At 48.6% G+C, this 20425-nt stretch overlaps 1 pseudogene; it reads right to left on the minus strand.

Annotated features, from left to right (window-relative positions):
• The window catches only part of LOC124021726, a 129571-nt pseudogene that overhangs the window by 96656 nt on the left and 12490 nt on the right, over positions 1–20425 (minus strand).

The following is a 20425-nucleotide window of genomic DNA, read 5'->3' on the forward strand; positions in this document are numbered from 1 at the left end:
ACTGGTCCCACTCACACAGAACTACCCTTCACCTTGACATCTTCCTCCCCTCTATCTCCAGATGAAATCATGTGACTAGTGATGTCCGGCCCCCTGACAACCTACCCACTCAACCCCTTTCCCTCTTCCATTCTTCAGACTGGAGGTATTTGCCTATTCCTCACTTCCCTCATCAACTCATCCCTGACCACTGGCTGTGTCCCCTCTGAATACTGGCTGTGTCCCCTCTGACCACTGGCTGCGTCCCCTCTGACCACTGGCTGCGTCTCCTCTGACCACTGGCTGCGTCCCCTCTGACCACTGGCTGCGTCCCCTCTGACCACTGGCTGCGTCCCCTCTGACCACTGGCTGCGTCTCCTCTGACCACTGGCTGCGTCCCCTCTGACCACTGGCTGCGTCCCCTCTGACCACTGGCTGCCACCACTGGCTGTGTCCCCTCTGACCACTGGCTGCGTCCCCTCTGACCACTGGCTGCGTCTCCTCTGACCACTGGCTGCGTCTCCTCTGACCACTGGCTGTGTCCCCTCTGACCACTGGCTGCGTCCCCTCTGACCAATGGCTGCGTCCCCTCTGACCACTGGCTGCGTCCCTCTGACCACTGGATGGATGTCCCCTCTGACCACTGGCTGCGTCCCCTCTGACCACTGGCTGTGTCCCCTCTGACCACTGGCTGTGTCCCCTCTGACCACTGGCTGCATCTCCTCTGACCACTGGCTGCGTCTCCTCTGACCACTGGCTGCGTCTCTGACCACTCTGACCACTGGCTGTGTCCCCTCTGACCACTGGCTGTGTCCCCTCTGACCACTGGCTGCGTCCCCTCTGACCACTGGCTGCGTCCCCTCCCCTCCTCAAGATACCAACACACAAACCCTCTACAGACCGGTAATCCTTTCTTTACTTTTCTTCCCAAACTCTGACCACCTCTCTTGCTATCACTCCCAGAATGACCTTCTTGACCCTAACCAGTCAGGCTTCAAGACTGGTCACTCAACCGAGACCGCTCTCCTCTGTGTCACGGATATTCTCCGCACTGCCAAAGCTGACTCCCTCTCTGTTGTCATCCTCTTAGATCTATCTGCTGCCTTGGACAACCGTGAACCATCAGGTCCCCCTCTCAGGGCTGGGTGTCTCAGGCTCTATCAGATCCCCCTCTCAACCCTCTCAGGGCTGGGTGTCTCAGGCTCTATCAGATCCCCCTCTCCACCCTCTCAGGGCTGGTCGTCTCAGGCTCTATCAGATCCCCCTCTCCACCCTCTCAGGGCTGGGTGTCTCAGGCTCTATCAGATCCCCCTCTCCACCCTCTCAGGGCTGGGTGTCTCAGGCTCTATCAGATCCCCCTCTCCACCCTCTCAGGACTGGGTGTCTCAGGCTCTATCAGATCCCCCTCTCCACCCTCTCAGGGCTGGGTGTCTCAGGCTCTATCAGATCCTCCTCTCCACCCTCTCAGGGCTGGGTGTCTCAGGCTCTATCAGATCCTCCTCTCCACCCTCTCAGGGCTGGGTGTCTCAGGCTCTATCAGATCCCCCTCTCAACCCTCTCAGGGCTGGGTGTCTCAGGCTCTATCAGATCCCCCTCTCCACCCTCTCAGGGCTGGGTGTCTCAGGCTCTATCAGATCCCCCTCTCCACCCTCTCAGGACTGGGTGTCTCAGGCTCTATCAGATCCCCCTCTCCACCCTCTCAGGGCTGGGTGTCTTAGGCTCTATCAGATCCCCCTCTCCACCCTCTCAGGGCTGGGTGTCTCAGGCTCTATCAGAGAGAAGAACAGAACAATAAGCAGGCTAGAGAGATAGAGAGAAGGACAGAACAATAAGCAGGCTAGAGAGATAGAGAGAAGGACAGAACAATAAGCAGGCTAGAGAGATAGAGAGAAGGACAGAACAATAAGCAGGCTAGAGAGATAGAGAGGAGGAAGGGATAGAGATAGAGAGAAGGAGGAAGTGATAGAGATAGAGAGAAGCCCCTTCTGAGACCCAGGTGGCGACTCGCATCTCTGCTTGGATGTCAGGCCACCATCTCAAGCTCAACCTCGACAAGACAGAGATGCTCTTCCTCCCGAGGAAGGCCTGCCCACTCCAAGACCTCTCCATCACGGTTGACAACTCAATGGTGTCCCCCTCCCAGAGTGCAAATAACCTTGGCGTGACCCTGGACAACACCCTGATGTTCTCTGCAAACATCAAAGCAGTGACTGCAGATTCATGCTCTACAATATCTGCAGAGTATGACACTACCTCACACAGGAAGTGGTGCAGGTCCTAATCCAGGTACTTGCCATCTCCTGTCTGGACTACTGCAACTCACTGTTGGCTGGACTCCAAGCTTGTGCCATCAAACCCCTGCAACTTATGCCGCAACCCACCTGGTGTTCAACATTTCCAAATTCTCCCATGTCTCTCCCCTCTTCCGCACACTGGCTTCCAGTCGAAGTTGACATCCTCTATAAGACCATGGTGCTTGCCTACGGAGCAGCCAGGGGAACTGCCCCGCCCTACTTTCAGGCTAGGCTTAAACCCTACACCCCAAACCGAGCACTCTGTTCTGCCAGCTCCGCTCCAGTCCAAGCTTTTCTCTTTTTCTATGTCCCCCTGACACTATAGGACAGCAGAGTCCCTCCTGAAAAAAACGACTTGTCCTGATCTGTCCCACTACCCCCCCCCATAACAAAAATAAATATAATAAATATCACCCTTGCCTTTTGTGAACTAACACTCGCACTTGACCTTTAGCCTACTAGCGCTGATTTTTCTCATAGCTACTTTGTTAAGGAACATTTGACTTACTATGAGACTATGTGGTTGTCCCACCTAGCTACCTTAAGATGAATGCACAAACTATAAGTCACTCTGCATAAGAGCATCTGCTAAATGAACGACATTCTTGTCAAAATGTGTGAAGCGAAGGTTGAACACAAACATTTATTTTAAAAGAAATGTCAGAGGATTCTTCTATTCTATGACATTATAATACATGTTCTGTGTATTCTGATACTATTCCGCCACTTAGCAAAGCTAAAGATTCTACATTATTACAATTTGCTTGGTTTCGTAAAAGCACAACCCGTGACACCCACTGCTGTTCAATGGTAATTTGTACAGCCATTGGTTTTGAAGAGTATAAACACCTTATGGGCTTAAGCTGCCTTAGGCTATAATAACCCCATATTTAACTCTCTTTTAATGCTTTACAAAGATTTATTTGTACACCTTTCATGAAAATATCTAGGACTGACAGTCTTTGCATCCATAGCTCAGTCAATGGATATGTTAGTGGTATGATTCTCCAAGCACCATCCCTCAGCAAACCATGGAGAGGCCAGAGTTATCATTCCCCCAGCCCCATCCCTCAGCAAACCATGGAGAGGCCAGAGTTATCATTCCCCAAGCACCATCCCTCAGCAAACCATGGAGAGGCCAGAGTTATCATTCCCCCAGCCCCATCCCTCAGCAAACCATGGAGAGGCCAGAGTTATCATTCCCCAAGCCCCATCCCTCAGCAAACCATGGAGAGGCCAGAGTTATCATTCCCCAAGCACCATCCCTCAGCAAACCATGGAGAGGCCAGAGTTATCATTCCCCAGCCCCATCCTCAGCAAACCATGGAGAGGCCAGAGTTATCATTCCCCAGCCCCATCCCTCAGCAAACCATGGAGAGGCCAGAGTTATCATTCCCCAAGCACCATCCCTCAGCAAACCATGGAGAGGCCAGAGTTATCATTCCCCCAGCCCCATCCCTCAGCAAACCATGGAGAGGCCAGAGTTATCATTCCCCCAGCCCCATCCCTCAGCAAACCATGGAGAGGCCAGAGTTATCATTCCCCCCCCATCCCTCAGCCCCATCCCTCCCTCAGCAAACCATGGAGAGGCCAGAGTTATCATTCCCCCAGCCCCATCCCTCAGCAAACCATGGAGAGGCCAGAGTTATCATTCCCCCAGCCCCATCCCTCAGCAAACCATGGAGAGGCCAGAGTTATCATTCCCCCAGCCCCATCCCTCAGCAAACCATGGAGAGGCCAGAGTCAGCATCCCTCAGCAAACCATGGAGAGGCCAGAGTTATCATTCCCCAGCCCCATCCCTCAGCAAACCATGGAGAGGCCAGAGTTATCAGGAGGCCAGAGTTATCATTCCCCCAGCACCATCCCTCAGCAAACCAGCATTCCACCATCCCTCAGCAAACCATGGAGAGGCCAGAGTTATCATTCCCCCAGCCCCATCCCTCAGCAAACCATGGAGAGGCCAGAGTTATCATTCCCCCAGCCCCATCCCTCAGCAAACCATGGAGAGGCCAGAGCCCCATCCCTCAGCAAACCATGGAGAGGCCAGAGTTATCATTCCCCAGCCCCATCCCTCAGCAAACCATGGAGAGGCCAGAGTTATCATTCCCCCAGCCCCATCCCTCAGCAAACCATGGAGAGGCCAGAGTTATCATTCCCCCAGTCCCTCAGCAAACCATGGAGAGGCCAGAGTTATCATTCCCCAGCCCCATCCCTCAGCAAACCATGGAGAGGCCAGAGTTATCATTCCCCCAGCACCATCCCTCAGCAAACCATGGAGAGGCCAGAGTTATCATTCCCCAGCCCCATCCCTCAGCAAAAACCATGGAGAGGCCAGAGTTATCATTCCCCCAGCCCCATCCCTCAGCAAACCATGGAGAGGCCAGAGTTATCATTCCCCCAGCCCCATCCCTCAGCAAACCATGGAGAGGCCAGAGTTATCATTCCCCAGCCCCATCCCTCAGCAAACCATGGAGAGGCCAGAGTTATCATTCCCCCAGCCCCATCCCTCAGCAAACCATGGAGAGGCCAGAGTTATCATTCCCCCAGCCCCATCCCTCAGCAAACCATGGAGAGGCCAGAGTTATCATTCCCCCAGCCCCATCCCTCAGCCAACCATGGAGAGGCCAGAGTTATCATTCCCCCAGCCCCATCCCTCAGCAAACCATGTAGAGGCCAGAGTTATCATTCCCCCAGCCCCATCCCTCAGCAAACCATGGAGGCCACAGTTTTGATTAAGATAGAACATAAGACCATGAGGAAATGTTTGAGAGATCAAGAGAAGAAGAGTGGTGGACAGATGGAGGGAAGGACAGAACAATAAGCAGGCTAGAGAGATATAGACAGAAAAATAAGCAGGCTAGAGAGATAGAGAGTAGGAGGAAGTGATAGAGAGATAGAGAGAAGAACAGAACAATAAGCAGGCTAGAGAGATAGAGAGAAGGAGGAAGGGATAGAGAGAGAGAAGCACAGAACAATAAGCAGGCTAGAAGATAGAGAGTAGGAGGAAGTGATAGACAGATAGAGAGAAGGACAGAACAATAAGCATGCTAGAGAGATATAGACAGACCAATAAGCAGGCTAGAGAGATAGAGAGAAGGACAGAACAATAAGCAGGCTAGAGAGATAGAGAGAAGGAGGAAGGGATAGAGATAGAGAGAAGCACAGAACAATAAGCAGGCTAGAGAGATAGAGAGAAGGACAGAACAATAAGCAGGCTAGAGAGATATAGACAGAACAATAACAGGCTAGAGAGATAGAGAGAAGGAGGAAGGGATAGAGAGATAGAGAGAAGGACAGAACAATAAGCAGGCTAGAGAGATATAGACAGAACAATAAGCAGGCTAGAGAGATAGAGAGAAGGAGGAAGGGATAGAGAAATAGAGAGAAGGACAGAACAATAAGCAGGCTAGAGAGATAGAGAGAAGGACAGAACAATAAGCAGGCTAGAGAGATAGAGAGAATGAGGAAGGGATAGAGAGATAGAGAGAAGGACAGAACAATAAGCAGGCTATAGAGATAGAGAGAAGGACAGAACAATAAGCAGGCTAGAGAGACACAGAGAAGGACAGAACAATAAGCATGCTAGAGAGATATAGACAGACCAATAAGCAGGCTAGAGAGATAGAGAGAAGGACAGAACAATAAGCAGGCTAGAGAGATAGAGAGAAGGAGGAAGGGATAGAGATAGAGAGAAGCACAGAACAATAAGCAGGCTAGAGAGATAGAGAGAAGGACAGAACAATAAGCAGGCTAGAGAGATATAGACAGAACAATAACAGGCTAGAGAGATAGAGAGAAGGAGGAAGGGATAGAGAGATAGAGAGAAGGACAGAACAATAAGCAGGCTAGAGAGATATAGACAGAACAATAACAGGCTAGAGAGATAGAGAGAAGGAGGAAGGGATAGAGAGAGAGAAGCACAGAACAATAAGCAGGCTAGAAGATAGAGAGTAGGAGGAAGTGATAGACAGATAGAGAGAAGGACAGAACAATAAGCATGCTAGAGAGATATAGACAGACCAATAAGCAGGCTAGAGAGATAGAGAGAAGGACAGAACAATAAGCAGGCTAGAGAGATAGAGAGAAGGAGGAAGGGATAGAGATAGAGAGAAGCACAGAACAATAAGCAGGCTAGAGAGATAGAGAGAAGGACAGAACAATAAGCAGGCTAGAGAGATATAGACAGAACAATAACAGGCTAGAGAGATAGAGAGAAGGAGGAAGGGATAGAGAGATAGAGAGAAGGACAGAACAATAAGCAGGCTAGAGAGATATAGACAGAACAATAAGCAGGCTAGAGAGATAGAGAGAAGGAGGAAGGGATAGAGAGATAGAGAGAAGGACAGAACAATAAGCAGGCTAGAGAGATAGAGAGAAGGACAGAACAATAAGCAGGCTAGAGAGATAGAGAGAATGAGGAAGGGATAGAGAGATAGAGAGAAGGACAGAACAATAAGCAGGCTATAGAGATAGAGAGAAGGACAGAACAATAAGCAGGCTAGAGAGATAGAGAGAATGAGGAAGGGATAGAGAGATAGAGAGAAGGACAGAACAATAAGCAGGCTATAGAGATAGAGAGAAGGACAGAACAATAAGCAGGCTAGAGAGACACAGAGAAGGACAGAACAATAAGCAGTAAGCAGGCTAGAGAGATAGAGAGAAGGTAGAAGTGATAGACAGATAGAGAGAAGGACAGAACAATAAGCAGGCTAGAGAGATATAGACAGAACAATAAGCAGGCTAGAGAGATATAGACAGAATAATAAGCAGGCTATAGAGATAGAGAGAAGGACAGAACAATAAGCAGGCTAGAGAGATAGAGAGAAGGACAGAACAATAAGCAGGCTAGAGAGATAGAGAGAAGAACAGAACAATAAGCAGGCTAGAGAGATAGAGAGAAGAACAGAACAATAAGCAGGCTAGAGAGATATAGACAGAACAATAAGCAGGCTAGAGAGATAGAGAGTAGGAGGAAGGAATAGAGATAGAGAGAAGGAGGAAGTGATAGAGAGATAGAGAGAAGCACAGAACAATAAGCAGGCTAGAGAGATAGAGAGAAGGAGGAAGTGATAGAGAGATAGAGAGAAGGACAGAACAATAAGCAGGCTAGAGAGATAGAGAGAAGAACAGAACAATAAGCAGGCTAGAGAGATATAGACAGAACAATAAGCAGGCTAGAGAGATAGAGAGTAGGAGGAAGGGATAGAGATAGAGAGAAGGAGGAAGTGATAGAGAGATAGAGAGAAGCACAGAACAATAAGCAGGCTAGAGAGATAGAGAGAAGGAGGAAGTGATAGAGAGATAGAGAGAAGCACAGAACAATAAGCAGGCTAGAGAGATAGAGAGAAGGAGGAAGTGATAGAGAGATAGAGAGAAGCACAGAACAATAAGCAGGCTAGAGAGATAGAGAGAAGGAGGAAGTGATAGAGAGATAGAGAGAAGCACAGAACAATAAGCAGGCTAGAGAGATAGAGAGAAGGAGGAAGTGATAGAGAGATAGAGAGAAGGAGGAAGGGATAGAGAGATAGAGAGAAGCACAGAACAATACGCAGGCTAGAGAGATAGAGAGAAGGAGGAAGGGATAGAGAGATAGAGAGAAGCACAGAACAATAAGCAGGCTAGAGAGATAGAGAGAAGGAGGAAGGGATAGAGAGATAAAGAGAAGCACAGAACAATAAGCAGGCTAGAGAGATAGAGAGAAGGAGAAAGGGGTAGAGAGATAGAGAGAAGCACAGAACAATAAGGAGACTAGAGAGATAGAGAGAAGGACAGAACAATAAGCAGGCTAGAGAGATAGAGAGAAGGAGGAAGCGATAGCGATAGAGAGAAGGAGGAAGGGATAGAGATAGAGAGAGGGAGGAAGGGATAGAGAGATAGAGAGAAGCACAGAACAATAAGCAGGCTAGAGAGATAGAGAGAAGGACAGAACAATAAGCAGGCTAGAGAGACACAGAGAAGGACAGAACAATAAGCAGTAAGCAGGCTAGAGAGATAGAGAGAAGGAGGAAGTGATAGAGAGATAGAGAGAAGGAGGATGTGATAGAGAGATAGAGAGAAGGAGGATGTGATAGAGAGATAGAGAGAAGGAGGAAGTGATAGAGAGAAAGACAGAACAATAAGCAGGCTAGAGAGATAGAGAGAAGGAGGAAGTGATAGAGAGAAAGACAGAACAATAAGCAGGCTAGAGAGATAGAGAGAAGGAGGAAGTGATAGAGAGATAGAGAGAAGGAGGATGTGATAGAGAGATAGAGAGAAGGAGGAAGTGATAGAGAGATAGAGAGAAGGAGGAAGTGAGAGAAATGGAAAGATGGTGTGACTGAGTCAGACAGGCGAGTTTAGAGTAGTCTGCACTGGGCCCCTGACCTGTGAGGTTGCGAAGGCCCAGCTGTCTGAGGCCGTAGAAGCCATCGCGGCGGTAGTTGAGGAAGATGGCCAGGGCGTAGCGTCCCTCGTAAAGCTTGGTGCCCCGCACGATGCGAAGGTTCTCCAGGGGAAGGGAGTCAAACTGGTTCAGAGCTACCAGCACATAGCCTGTCACCTCTCGGATAGACTAGAGGAGAGGGAGGGAGAGAGAGAGAGAGGGAGGGAGAGGGAGAGAGAGAGAGATAGAGAGAGAGATACAGAGAGAAACAGAAAGAGAGAAAGAGAGAGTGAGAGATGCAGAGAGAGAAACAGAAAGAGAGAAAGAGAGAGTGAGAGATGCAGAGAGAGAACATAAAGAGAGAAAGAGAGAGTGAGAGATGCAGAGAGAGAAACAGAAAGAGAGAAAGAGAGAAAGAGAGAGTGAGAGATGCAGAGAGAGAAACAGAAAGAGAGAAAGAGAGAGTGAGAGATGCAGAGAGAGAAACAGAAAGAGAGAAAGAGAGAGTGAGAGATGCAGAGAGAGAAACAGAAAGAGAGAAAGAGAGAGTGAGAGATGCAGAGAGAGAAACAGAAAGAGAGAAAGAGAGAGTGAGAGATGCAGAGAGAGAAACAGAAAGAGAGAAAGAGAGAAAGAGAGAGTGAGAGAAAGAGAGAGGGATGTAGACAGAGAAGGGAGAAAAAAAATAAAGAGATAAACAGAAAGAGAGAAAGAGAGAGCGAGAGAGAGAGTGGCAAAGTTAGAGAAATTTACAAAGTCAGGCCACTATTTATTGAAGTACAACTTCAACAGACTACCTGATCTGTCCCCCTAAACTTCCTGTAGATCAACCTAGTCCGGATCTGTCCCCACAACCTTCCTGTAGATCAACCTAGTCCGGATCTGTCCCCCTAAACTTCCTGTAGATCAACCTAGTCCGGATCTGTCCCCCAAACTTCCTGTAGATCAACCTAGTCCGGATCTGTCCCCCTAAACTTCCTGTAGATCAACCTAGTCAGGATCTGTCCCCCTAAACTTCCTGTAGATCAACCTAGTCCGGATCTGTCCCCCTAAACTTCCTGTAGATCAACCTAGTCCGGATCTGTCCCCCAACCTTCCTGTAGATCAACCTAGTCCTTAGCTATCCCCCAAACTTCCTGTAGATCAACCTAGTCCTTAGCTATCCCCCCCAAACTTCCTGTAGATCAACCTAGTCTGGATCTGTCCCCCAAACTTCCTGTAGATCAACCTAGTCCGGATCTGTCCCCCAACCTTCCTGTAGATCAACCTAGTCCTTAGCTATCCCCCCAAACTTCCTGTAGATCAACCTAGTCCTTAGCTATCCCCCCAAACTTCCTGTAGATCAACCTAGTCCTTAGCTATCCCCCAAACTTCCTGTAGATCAACCTAGTCTGGATCTGTCCCCCAAACTTCCTGTAGATCAACCTAGTCCGGATCTGTCCCCCAACCTTCCTGTAGATCAACCTAGTCCTTAGCTATCCCCCAAACTTCCTGTAGATCAACCTAGTCCTTAGCTATCCCCCCAAACTTCCTGTAGATCAACCTAGTCTGGATCTGTCCCCCAAACTTCCTGTAGATCAACCTAGTCCGGATCTGTCCCCCAACCTTCCTGTAGATCAACCTAGTCCTTAGCTATCCCCCAAACTTCCTGTAGATCAACCTAGTCCTTAGCTATCCCCCAAACTTCCTGTAGATCAACCTAGTCCTTAGCTATCCCCCCAAACTTCCTGTAGATCAACCTAGTCTGGATCTGTCCCCCCAAACTTCCTGTAGATCAACCTAGTCCGGATCTGTCCCCCAACCTTCCTGTAGATCAACCTAGTCCTTAGCTATCCCCCCAAACTTCCTGTAGATCAACCTAGTCCTTAGTTATCCCCCAACCTTCCTGTAGATCAACCTAGTCTGGATCTGTACCCCCAAACTTCCTGGAGATCAACCTAGTCCTTAGCTATCCCCCAAACTTCCTGTAGATCAACCTAGTCCGGATCTGTCCCCCAAACTTCCTGTAGATCAACCTAGTCCGGATCTGTCCCCCCAACCTTTCTGTAGATCAACCTAGTCCTTAGCTATCCCCCCAAACTTCCTGTAGATCAACCTAGTCCTTAGCTATCCCCCCAACCTTCCTGTAGATCAACCTAGTCCTTAGCTATCCCCCAAACTTCCTGTAGATCAACCTAGTCCGGATCTGTCCCCCAAACTTCCTGTAGATCAACCTAGTCCGGATCTGTCCCCCCAACCTTTCTGTAGATCAACCTAGTCCTTAGCTATCCCCCCAAACTTCCTGTAGATCAACCTAGTCCTTAGCTATCCCCCCAACCTTCCTGTAGATCAACCTAGTTCGGATCTGTCCCCCAAACTTCCTGTAGATCAACCTAGTCCTTAGTTATCCCCCAACCTTCCTGTAGATCAACCTAGTCCGGATCTGTCCCCCCAACCTTCCTGTAGATCAACCTAGTCCTTAGCTATCCCCCAACCTTCCTGTAGATCAACCTAGTCCGGATCTGTCCCCCAACCTTCCTGTAGATCAACCTAGTCCGGATCTGTCCCCCAACCTTCCTGTAGATCGACCTAGTCCGGATCTGTCCCCCAACCTTCCTGTAGATCAACCTAGTCCGGATCTGTCCCCCAACCTTCCTGTAGATCAACCTAGTCCTTAGCTATCCCCCAACCTTCCTGTAGATCAACCTAGTCCGGATCTGTCCCCCAACCTTCCTGTAGATCAACCTAGTCCGGATCTGTCCCCCAACCTTCCTGTAGATCAACCTAGTCCTTAGCTATCCCCCCAACCTTCCTGTAGATCAACCTAGTCCTTAGCTATCCCCCCAACCTTCCTTTAGATCAACCTAGTCCTTAGCTATCCCCCAACCTTCCTGTAGATCAACCTAGTCCTTAGCTATCCCCCCCAACCTTCCTGTAGATCAACCTAGTCCTTAGCTATCCCCCCAACCTTCCTTTAGATCAACCTAGTCCTTAGCTATCCCCCCAACCTTCCTGTAGATCAACCTAGTCCTTAGCTAACCCCTCAATCTTCCTGTAGATCAACCTAGTCCGGATCTGTCCCCCAACCTTCCTGTAGATCAACCTAGTCCTTAGCTAACCCCTCAATCTTCCTGTAGATCAACCTAGTCCGGATCTGTCCCCCAACCTTCCTGTAGATCAACCTAGTCCTTAGCTATCCCCCAACCTTCCTGTAGATCAACCTAGTCCTTAGCTAACCCCTCAATCTTCCTGTAGATCAACCTAGTCCGGATCTGTCCCCCAACCTTCCTGTAGATCAACCTAGTCCTTAGCTATCCCCCCAACCTTCCTGTAGATCAACCTAGTCCTTAGCTATCCCCCAACCTTCCTGTAGATCAACCTAGTCCTCATCTATCCCCCAACCTTCCTGTAGATCAACCTAGTCCTCATCTATCCCCCCAATTTTTGTTTGTTTACTTCATCTATCTTGCACATAAATGTGTATGTGTTGAACTGTTCAACAATATTTGCTTGTATAAGCCAGCATTGTGTACTGAGCTGGGAAAGGCATCTTGAATGATGGCTCACTGTTAATAAGTTGGTGGAGGATGTTTTTTAGAGCACTTCTTCAGACAGCAGCTTGTCCTCAGCTCAGGGTTGCTGCTTTGGAGAAGCCAGTTGAAAATAAAAACTTTGTCTACTTGTGCCAAGCAGTTTACTTGGGGGCTAGAAGTACGTCCAATCACAGAGCTGTAATAACACTGGGCGAAATAATGAGCTCTGGAGCCCTGCCGTCAATCATCCTGACAGCCAATCGCAAGCTGACACATGCTATCATTACCGGGACCTGGGCTTCGTTCAGTCAGTGGGATGGCTTTACTTTGTGGAGGTGTGTGTGTGTCCGTGTAAAAATCAGGCGGCAGGTTATACTGATCCCAGATCAGTCCCTATGCACCAGCTACCTCTCCCTGGGTCTCTGTGGTCTTTAAAAATACATCTGACGCGCTGACACAGCACGTCAACTGACTGCTATCATCTGCACGCCAGACACGGCAACACAGTCGCTCGCTGCGCTAGCCACCACTGCCAGCTCCAATCACAACACCACATTATAGGAGCCCGAATGGCAGACCATTTCTTATAGGATCCATATGGATGGCAGTGCATGCACAATATAGACTCATTTAATTGCTAAGTATCTCTGGAGAGGCTCTTACCATTTGATGGCTGAATTATTCAACGTTGTGGCTGGGGTTCTGGGCTCTCGGTAAATTTACTGAAGCACTTGTATTTTGTCAGTGGCCCCGCAGCACCGCGGCACAATTGATATTCAGTGATATAACGGAGGAGTTACATGACATTACTCATATAAGAATTCCTAATGGGGTCCGTATAGGAACGTGAAAAGTTGTTTGAAATGAAAGTTAGGGGGGAGGGGGACGGTCCGAGGCTATGGGATGATTATAAAGAGAGGTTTTAATGAGTAGAGACAGGTCAGTAATGATGTTGCTGATTGGTTAGGAGCTGGTTGGATTTGTCTTGACCTGAGGGGAGACGGGGAGAGGGACAGCTATAAACAAGCCCTGGGTGTGTCTGAAATGGCACCTTACTCACTAATGCACTACTTTTCATCAGAGCCCTATATGGATCCATGTCTACAGTAGTGCACTACTTTTCATCAGAGCCCTATATGGATCCATGTCTACACTAGTGCACTACTTTTCATCAGAGCCCTATATGGATCCATGTCTACACTAGTGCACTGTTAGAGGAATTGGGTGACATTTTGGACACATGCCTGGCTGTATTTTCCCTTCCTGAGGGAAGTTAGTCAGTCAGTCAGTCCATTAGTCCGTAATTCATTCAGTCAGTCAGTCAGTCAGTTATTCAGTCATTCAGTCAGTCATTCAGTTAGTCACTCCGTAATTCATTCAGTCAGTCATTCAGTCAGTCAGTCCGTAATTCATTCAGTCAGTCAGTCAGTCAGTTATTCAGTCATTCAGTTATTCAGTCATTCATTCAGTCAGTCATTCAGTCAGTCAGTCCGTAATTCATTCAGTCAGTCAGTCAGTCAGTCAGTCAGTTATTCAGTCATTCAGTCAGTCAGTCAGTCATTCAGTCAGTCAGTCCGTAATTCAGTCAGTCAGTCAGTCCGTCAGTCAGTCAGTTATTCAGTCATTCAGTTATTCAGTCATTCAGTCAGTCATTCAGTCAGTCAGTCCGTAATTCATTCAGTCAGTCAGTCAGTCAGTTATTCAGTCATTCAGTCAGTCATTCAGTCAGTCAGTCCGTAATTCAGTCAGTCAGTCCATCAGTCAGTCAGTTATTCAGTCATTCAGTCAGTCATTCAGTCAGTCATTCAGTCAGTCAGTCCGTCAGTCAGTCAGTTATTCAGTCATTCAGTCAGTCATTCAGTCAGTTATTCAGTCATTCAGTCAGTCATTCAGTCAGTCATTCAGTCAGTCAGTCCGTAATTCAGTCAGTCATTCAGTCAGTCATTCAGTCAGTTATTCAGTCATTCAGTCAGTCATTCAGTCAGTTATTCAGTCATTCAGTCAGTCATTCAGTCAGTCATTCAGTCAGTCAGTCAGTCAGTCCGTAATTCAGTCAGTCAGTCAGTCCGTCAGTCAGTCAGTAATTCAGTCAGTCATTCAGTCAGTCAGTCAGTATACATGGACTGCTCTCTTTGGGCTTTATTGAAATACAATGTACAGAGGAGAAGAAACAGGAGACAAAACACGGTTTTATTAGCGTGATTATAATGTGTCAATCACTGGGAATGAAAACAAAAACACAACAAAGAATCTGTATCAATGCTGTTTGAGTGAGACGTTATTCATAAGAGACTTCCTTTGGAATGTTTCCAATAACATGTCATATTACCAGGAATAAGTGTAAGAAAACCTTTTAATGCTCTCAAACTTCAACGTTTTCTCCTGAACATTCTGTCATTAGGTTATAGTCAAACTCAAACAACTATTCAACAACACTCACTAGAAATCTGTGACTTTTTCATTCTCCGACAGAATAAGTATGATTCCAACATTAGATGTTACTGTGGGGGCTTCGTGATGTGGTTCCCAAGAATGGTGAGGCGTGATGTTTCTCTTTCAGCGAGGGTGACCCCACACTAACCCTTGTGTTTGGTGCCCCGGGCCGGATATGATCCATCATTGGCCCCGGCATCATTAGCTCGGCAGCAAACATCCCTATGCCTGCCGAGGATGCTTTCGCAGGGCCACAGGGACGTTGCTCTGCTCTAGACCGATCTGCAGGAGCCTCAGGCTGGCGGACGGCCCCGGCACCGCTGCGGTGGTGATGGTGCCCCGTTCCCAGTGCCAGCCTCCAGGCACCGACACCAAACCATGGAGAACCGACAGAGAATCGGTTCAAACTGTTGCTTAGCAATGCCTAGCAACACAAGGAAAGTCATTCAGCACAAGCCACCAGTGGAGAGATGAGAGATGAGAGATGAGAGGAGATGAGATGAGAGGGAGAGATGAGAGGGAGAGATGAGAGATGAGAGATGAGAGGGAGATGAGAGATGAGAGATGAGAGGGAGAGATGAGAGATGAGATGAGAGGGAGAGATGAGATATGAGAGATGAGAGGAGAGATGAGATGAGAGATGAGAGGAGAGATGAGAGGGAGAGATGAGAGATGAGAGGGAGATGAGAGATGAGATGATGAGAGATGAGAGATGAGAGATGAGAGATGAGAGATGAGAGATGAGAGATGAGAGATGAGAGATGAGAGATGAGAGGGAGAGATGATGAGAGATGAGAGAGAGATGAGAGATGAGAGATGAGAGGAGAGATGAGAGGGAGAGATGAGAGATGAGAGAGATGAGAGATGAGAGATGAGAGAGATGAGAGATGAGAGATGAGAGATGATGAGAGATGAGAGATGAGAGATGAGAGGGAGAGATGAGAGATGAGAGATGAGAGATGAGAGATGAGAGGAGAGATGAGAGGGAGAGATGAGAGATGAGAGATGAGAGATGAGAGATGAGAGATGAGAGATGAGAGATGAGAGGGAGAGATGAGAGATGAGAGATGAGAGATGAGAGATGAGAGGGAGAGAGAGATGAGAGGGAGAGATGAGAGATGAGAGAGAGATGAGAGATGAGAGGAGAGATGAGAGATGAGAGATGAGAGATGAGAGAGAGATGAGAGATGAGAGGATGAGATGAGAGATGAGAGGGAGAGATGAGATATGAGAGAGATGAGAGATGAGAGATGAGAGATGGAGAGATGAGAGATGAGAGAGAGATGAGAGATGAGAGGGAGAGATGAGAGATGAGAGATGAGAGATGAGAGATGAGAGATGAGAGAGATGAGAGATGAGAGGAGAAATGAGAGATGAGAGGGAAGATGAGAGGGAGAGATGAGAGGGATGAGAGATGAGAGGGAGAGATGAGAGATGAGAGGGAGAGATGAGAGATGAGAGGGAGAGATGAGAGATGAGAGATGAGAGATGAGAGGGAGAGATGAGAGATGAGAGGGAGAAATGAGAGATGAGAGGGAGAGATGAGAGATGAGAGGGAGAGATGAGAGATGAGAGGGAGAGATGAGAGATGAGAGGTGAGAGATGAGAGGGAGAGATGAGAGGGAGAGATGAGAGATGAGAGGGAGAGATGAGAGATGAGAGGGAGAGATGAGAGGGAGAGATGAGTGGGAGAGATGAGAGATGAGAGGGAGAGATGAGAGATTATAGATGAGAGGGAGAGATGAGAGATGAGAGATGAGAGATGAGAGATGAGAGATGAGAGGGAGAGATGAGAGATGAGAGATGAGAGGGAGAGATGAGAGATGAGAGGGAGAGATGAGAGATGAGAGGGAGAGATGAGAGGGAGAATTGAGATTTTTTTTTTTTTGAATGATTAATACTTTGCTGTGTTTTTGAGAACCTCTTTTGGATACATTTTTGAAAAACTTTGACACTATTTAATTTCCTGAGAGGGAGAGATCTGAGTCTGAAATTAGATTTAATGAGCCACCGGATCAATATTTTCTGATGAGAGATGAGAATAGAAGTGAGAGCTAGAGATGAGAGGAGATGATGAGGAAAGGATGAAGAGAGACGAAGGAGCAGGAGGAGATGATGAGGAAAGGATGAAGAGAGACAAAGGTAGCAGGAGAGAGATGATGAGGAAAGGATGAAGAGAGAAGGTAGCAGGAGGAGATGATGAGGAAAGTATGAAGAGAGACGAAGGTAGCAGGAGGAGATGATGAGGAAAGGATGAAGAGAGACGAAGGTAGCAGGAGGAGATGATGAGGAAAGGATGAAGAGAGATGGTAGCAGGAGGAGATGATGAGGAAAGGATGAAGAGAGAGAAGGTAGCAGGAGGAGATGATGAGGAAAGGATGAAGAGAGACAAAGGTAGCAGGAGGAGATGATGAGGAAAGGATGAAGAGAGAAGGTAGCAGGAGGAGATGATGAGGAAAGTATGAAGAGAGACGAAGGTAGCAGGAGGAGATGATGAGGAAAGGATGAAGAGAGACGAAGGTAGCAGGAGGAGATGATGAGGAAAGGATGAAGAGAGATGGTAGCAGGAGGAGATGATGAGGAAAGGATGAAGAGAGACGAAGGTAGCAGGAGGAGATGATGAGGAAAGGATGAAGAGAGACGAAGGTAGCAGGTGGAGACACTGAAGAGAGAAGAAGGTAGCAGTAGGAGAAGATGAAGAGAGAAGAAGGTAGCAGGAGGAGAAGATGAAGAGAGAAGAAGGTAGCAGGAGGAGAAGATGAAAAGAGAAGAAGGTAGCAGGAGGAGAAGATGAAAAGAGAAGAAGGTAGCAGGAGGAGAAGATGAAGAGAGAAGAAGGTAGCAGGAGGAGTCACTGAAGAGAGAAGAAGGTAGCAGGAGGAGAAGATGAAGAGAGAAGAAGGTAGCAGGAGGAGAAGATGAAGAGAGAAGAAGGTAGCAGGAGGAGACACTGAAGAGAGAAGAAGGTAGCAGGAGGAGAAGATGAAGAGAGAAGAAGGTAGCAGGAGGAGCAGATGAAGAGAGAAGAAGGTAGCAGGAGGAGAAGATGAAGAGAGAAGAAGGTAGCAGGAGGAGTCACTGAAGAGAGAAGAAGGTAGCAGGAGGAGCAGATGAAGAGAGAAGAAGGTAGCAGGAGGAGAAGATGAAGAGAGAAGAAGGTAGCAGGAGGAGCAGATGAAGAGAGAAGAAGGTAGCAGGAGGAGAAGATGAAGAGAGAAGAAGGTAGCAGGAGGAGAAGATGAAGAGAGAAGAAGGTAGCAGGAGGAGAAGATGAAGAGAGAAGAAGGTAGCAGGAGGAGAAGATGAAGAGAGAAGAAGGTAGCAGGAGGAGAAGATGAAGAGAGAAGAAGGTAGCAGGAGGAGAAGATGAAGAGAGAAGAAGGTAGCAGGAGGAGACACTGAAGAGAGAAGAAGGTAGCAGGAGGAGAAGATGAAGAGAGAAGAAGGTAGCAGGAGGAGAAGATGAAGAGAGAAGAAGGTAGCAGGAGGAGAAGATGAAGAGAGAAGAAGGTAGCAGGAGGAGAAGATGAAAAGAGAAGAAGGTAGCAAGAGGAGAAGATGAAAAGAGAAGAAGGTAGCAGGAGGAGAAGATGAAGAGAGAAGAAGGTAGCAGGAGGAGTCACTGAAGAGAGAAGAAGGTAGCAGGAGGAGAAGATGAAGAGAGAAGAAGGTAGCAGGAGGAGAAGATGAAGAGAGAAGAAGGTAGCAGGAGGAGACACTGAAGAGAGAAGAAGGTAGCAGGAGGAGAAGATGAAGAGAGAAGAAGGTAGCAGGAGGAGAAGATGAAGAGAGAAAAGGTAGCATGAGGAGAAGATGAAGAGAGAAGAAGGTAGCAGGAGGAGAAGATGAAGAGAGAAGAAGGTAGCAGGAGGAGACACTGAAGAGAGAAGAAGGTAGCAGGAGGAGAAGATGAAGAGAGAAGAAGGTAGCAGGAGGAGAAGATGAAGAGAGAAGAAGGTAGCAGGAGGAGAAGATGAAGAGAGAAGAAGGTAGCAGGAGGAGAAGATGAAGAGAGAAGAAGGTAGCAGGAGGAGACACTGAAGAGAGAAGAAGGTAGCAGGAGGAGAAGATGAAGAGAGAAGAAGGTAGCAGGAGGAGAAGATGAAGAGAAAGAAGGTAGCAGGAGGAGAAGATGAAGAGAGAAGAAGGTAGCAGGAGGAGAAGATGAAGAGAGAAGAAGGTAGCAGGAGGAGATGGGAAGAGATTAGAAGAAAGACCCAAGGGTAAGATAAACAGAAGCACCTGCATTCCCTCCATCCCTCCCTCTCTCCCTCTCCCTCCCTCCTCCTCTCCCTCTACCCACCATCCTCCTCTCCCTCTCCCCTCTCTCTCCCTCCCTCTCTCCCTCCCTCCCTCCCTCCCTCCTCTCTACCCTTTCCTCTCCCTCCCTCCCTCCTCTCCCTCTCCCACCATCCCTCCCTCCCTCTCTCTCTCCTCCTCCCTCTCTCCCACCCCTCCTCCCTCTCTCTCTTCCTCCCTCTCTCCCTCCCTCCCTCCCTCCTCCCTCCCTCCCTCCCTCCCTCCTCTCCCCCCTCCCTCCCTCCCTCCCTCCCTCCCTCCCTCCCTCCCTCCCCACCTCCCCCTCCTCTCCCCTCTCCCTCCCTCCTCCCTCCCTCCCTCCCTCCCTCCCTCTCTCCCTCTCTCCCCCTCTCTCTCTCCACCTTGACTTTTATCAAAACACAGCTGGAGAGATGCAGCTTAAAGAAAAGTACTTTCCTTCATGCCAATAACCTTAAATGTGATGAGAGTTCTCTCAGGCTCTAAGAAGATAAACCCTGAACAAATAAAACGTGATTGATTCATAGAGGGGAATCCCCCAAACGATGGCCTGGTTGTTCCTCTCACAGATGTGGTTAGAATCATGGAATTCTAATAACGCTGTGTGATATAGAGTAGAATAGAACATTGTTAGACTACAATGGAAGACACACTACTATGCAAAATTACATTCTCCAACACAGACACTCACACACACTCATCAACAGGCACCTGCCTCTGCTGCCGTGACAACCAAGCTCAAAGCTCCAAGGCGCAGGCGGAGGCACAGCGGGTCACCTTCCCATCACGCATTGCGTTGACTTGGCAGCGTCAGTTCTCGTAACAATGGCGAGCAATTAGCAAAAACACTGTTGTACAGTCAGTCAAACAAAGACTAATGCAGTCCCACCATCCTCCTCTACCCTCTACCCACCATCCTCCTCTACCCTCTACCCACCATCCTCCTCTACCCTCTACCCACCATCCTCCTCTACCCTCTACCCACCAGCCTCCTCTACCCTCTACCCACCATCCTCCTCTACCCTCTACCCACCATCCTCCTCTACCCTCTACCCACCATCCTCCTCTACCCTCTACCCACCATCCTTCTCTACCCTCTACCCACCAGCCTCCTCTACCCTCTACCCACCATCCTCCTCTACCCTCTACCCACCATCCTCCTCTACCCTCTACCCACCAGCCTCCTCTACCCTCTACCCACCATCCTCCTCTACCCTCTACTCACCAGCCTCCTCTACCCTCTACCCACCATCCTCCTCTACCCTCTACCCACCATCCTCCTCTACCCTCTACCCACCATCCTCCTCTACCCTCTACCCACCATCCTCCTCTACCCTCTACCCACCATCCTCCTCTACCCTCTAACCACCATCCTCCTCTACCCTCTACCCACCAGCCTCCTCTACCCTCTACCCACCATCCTCCTCTACCCTCTACCCACCATCCTCCTCTACCCTCTACCCACCAGCCTCCTCTACCCTCTACCCACCATCCTCCTCTACCCTCTACCCACCATCCTCCTCTACCCTCTACCCACCATCCTCCTCTACCCTCTACCCACCATCCT

Source organism: Oncorhynchus gorbuscha, unplaced genomic scaffold (assembly GCF_021184085.1).
Source record: "Oncorhynchus gorbuscha isolate QuinsamMale2020 ecotype Even-year unplaced genomic scaffold, OgorEven_v1.0 Un_scaffold_1184, whole genome shotgun sequence".
NCBI lineage: Eukaryota > Metazoa > Chordata > Actinopteri > Salmoniformes > Salmonidae > Oncorhynchus > Oncorhynchus gorbuscha.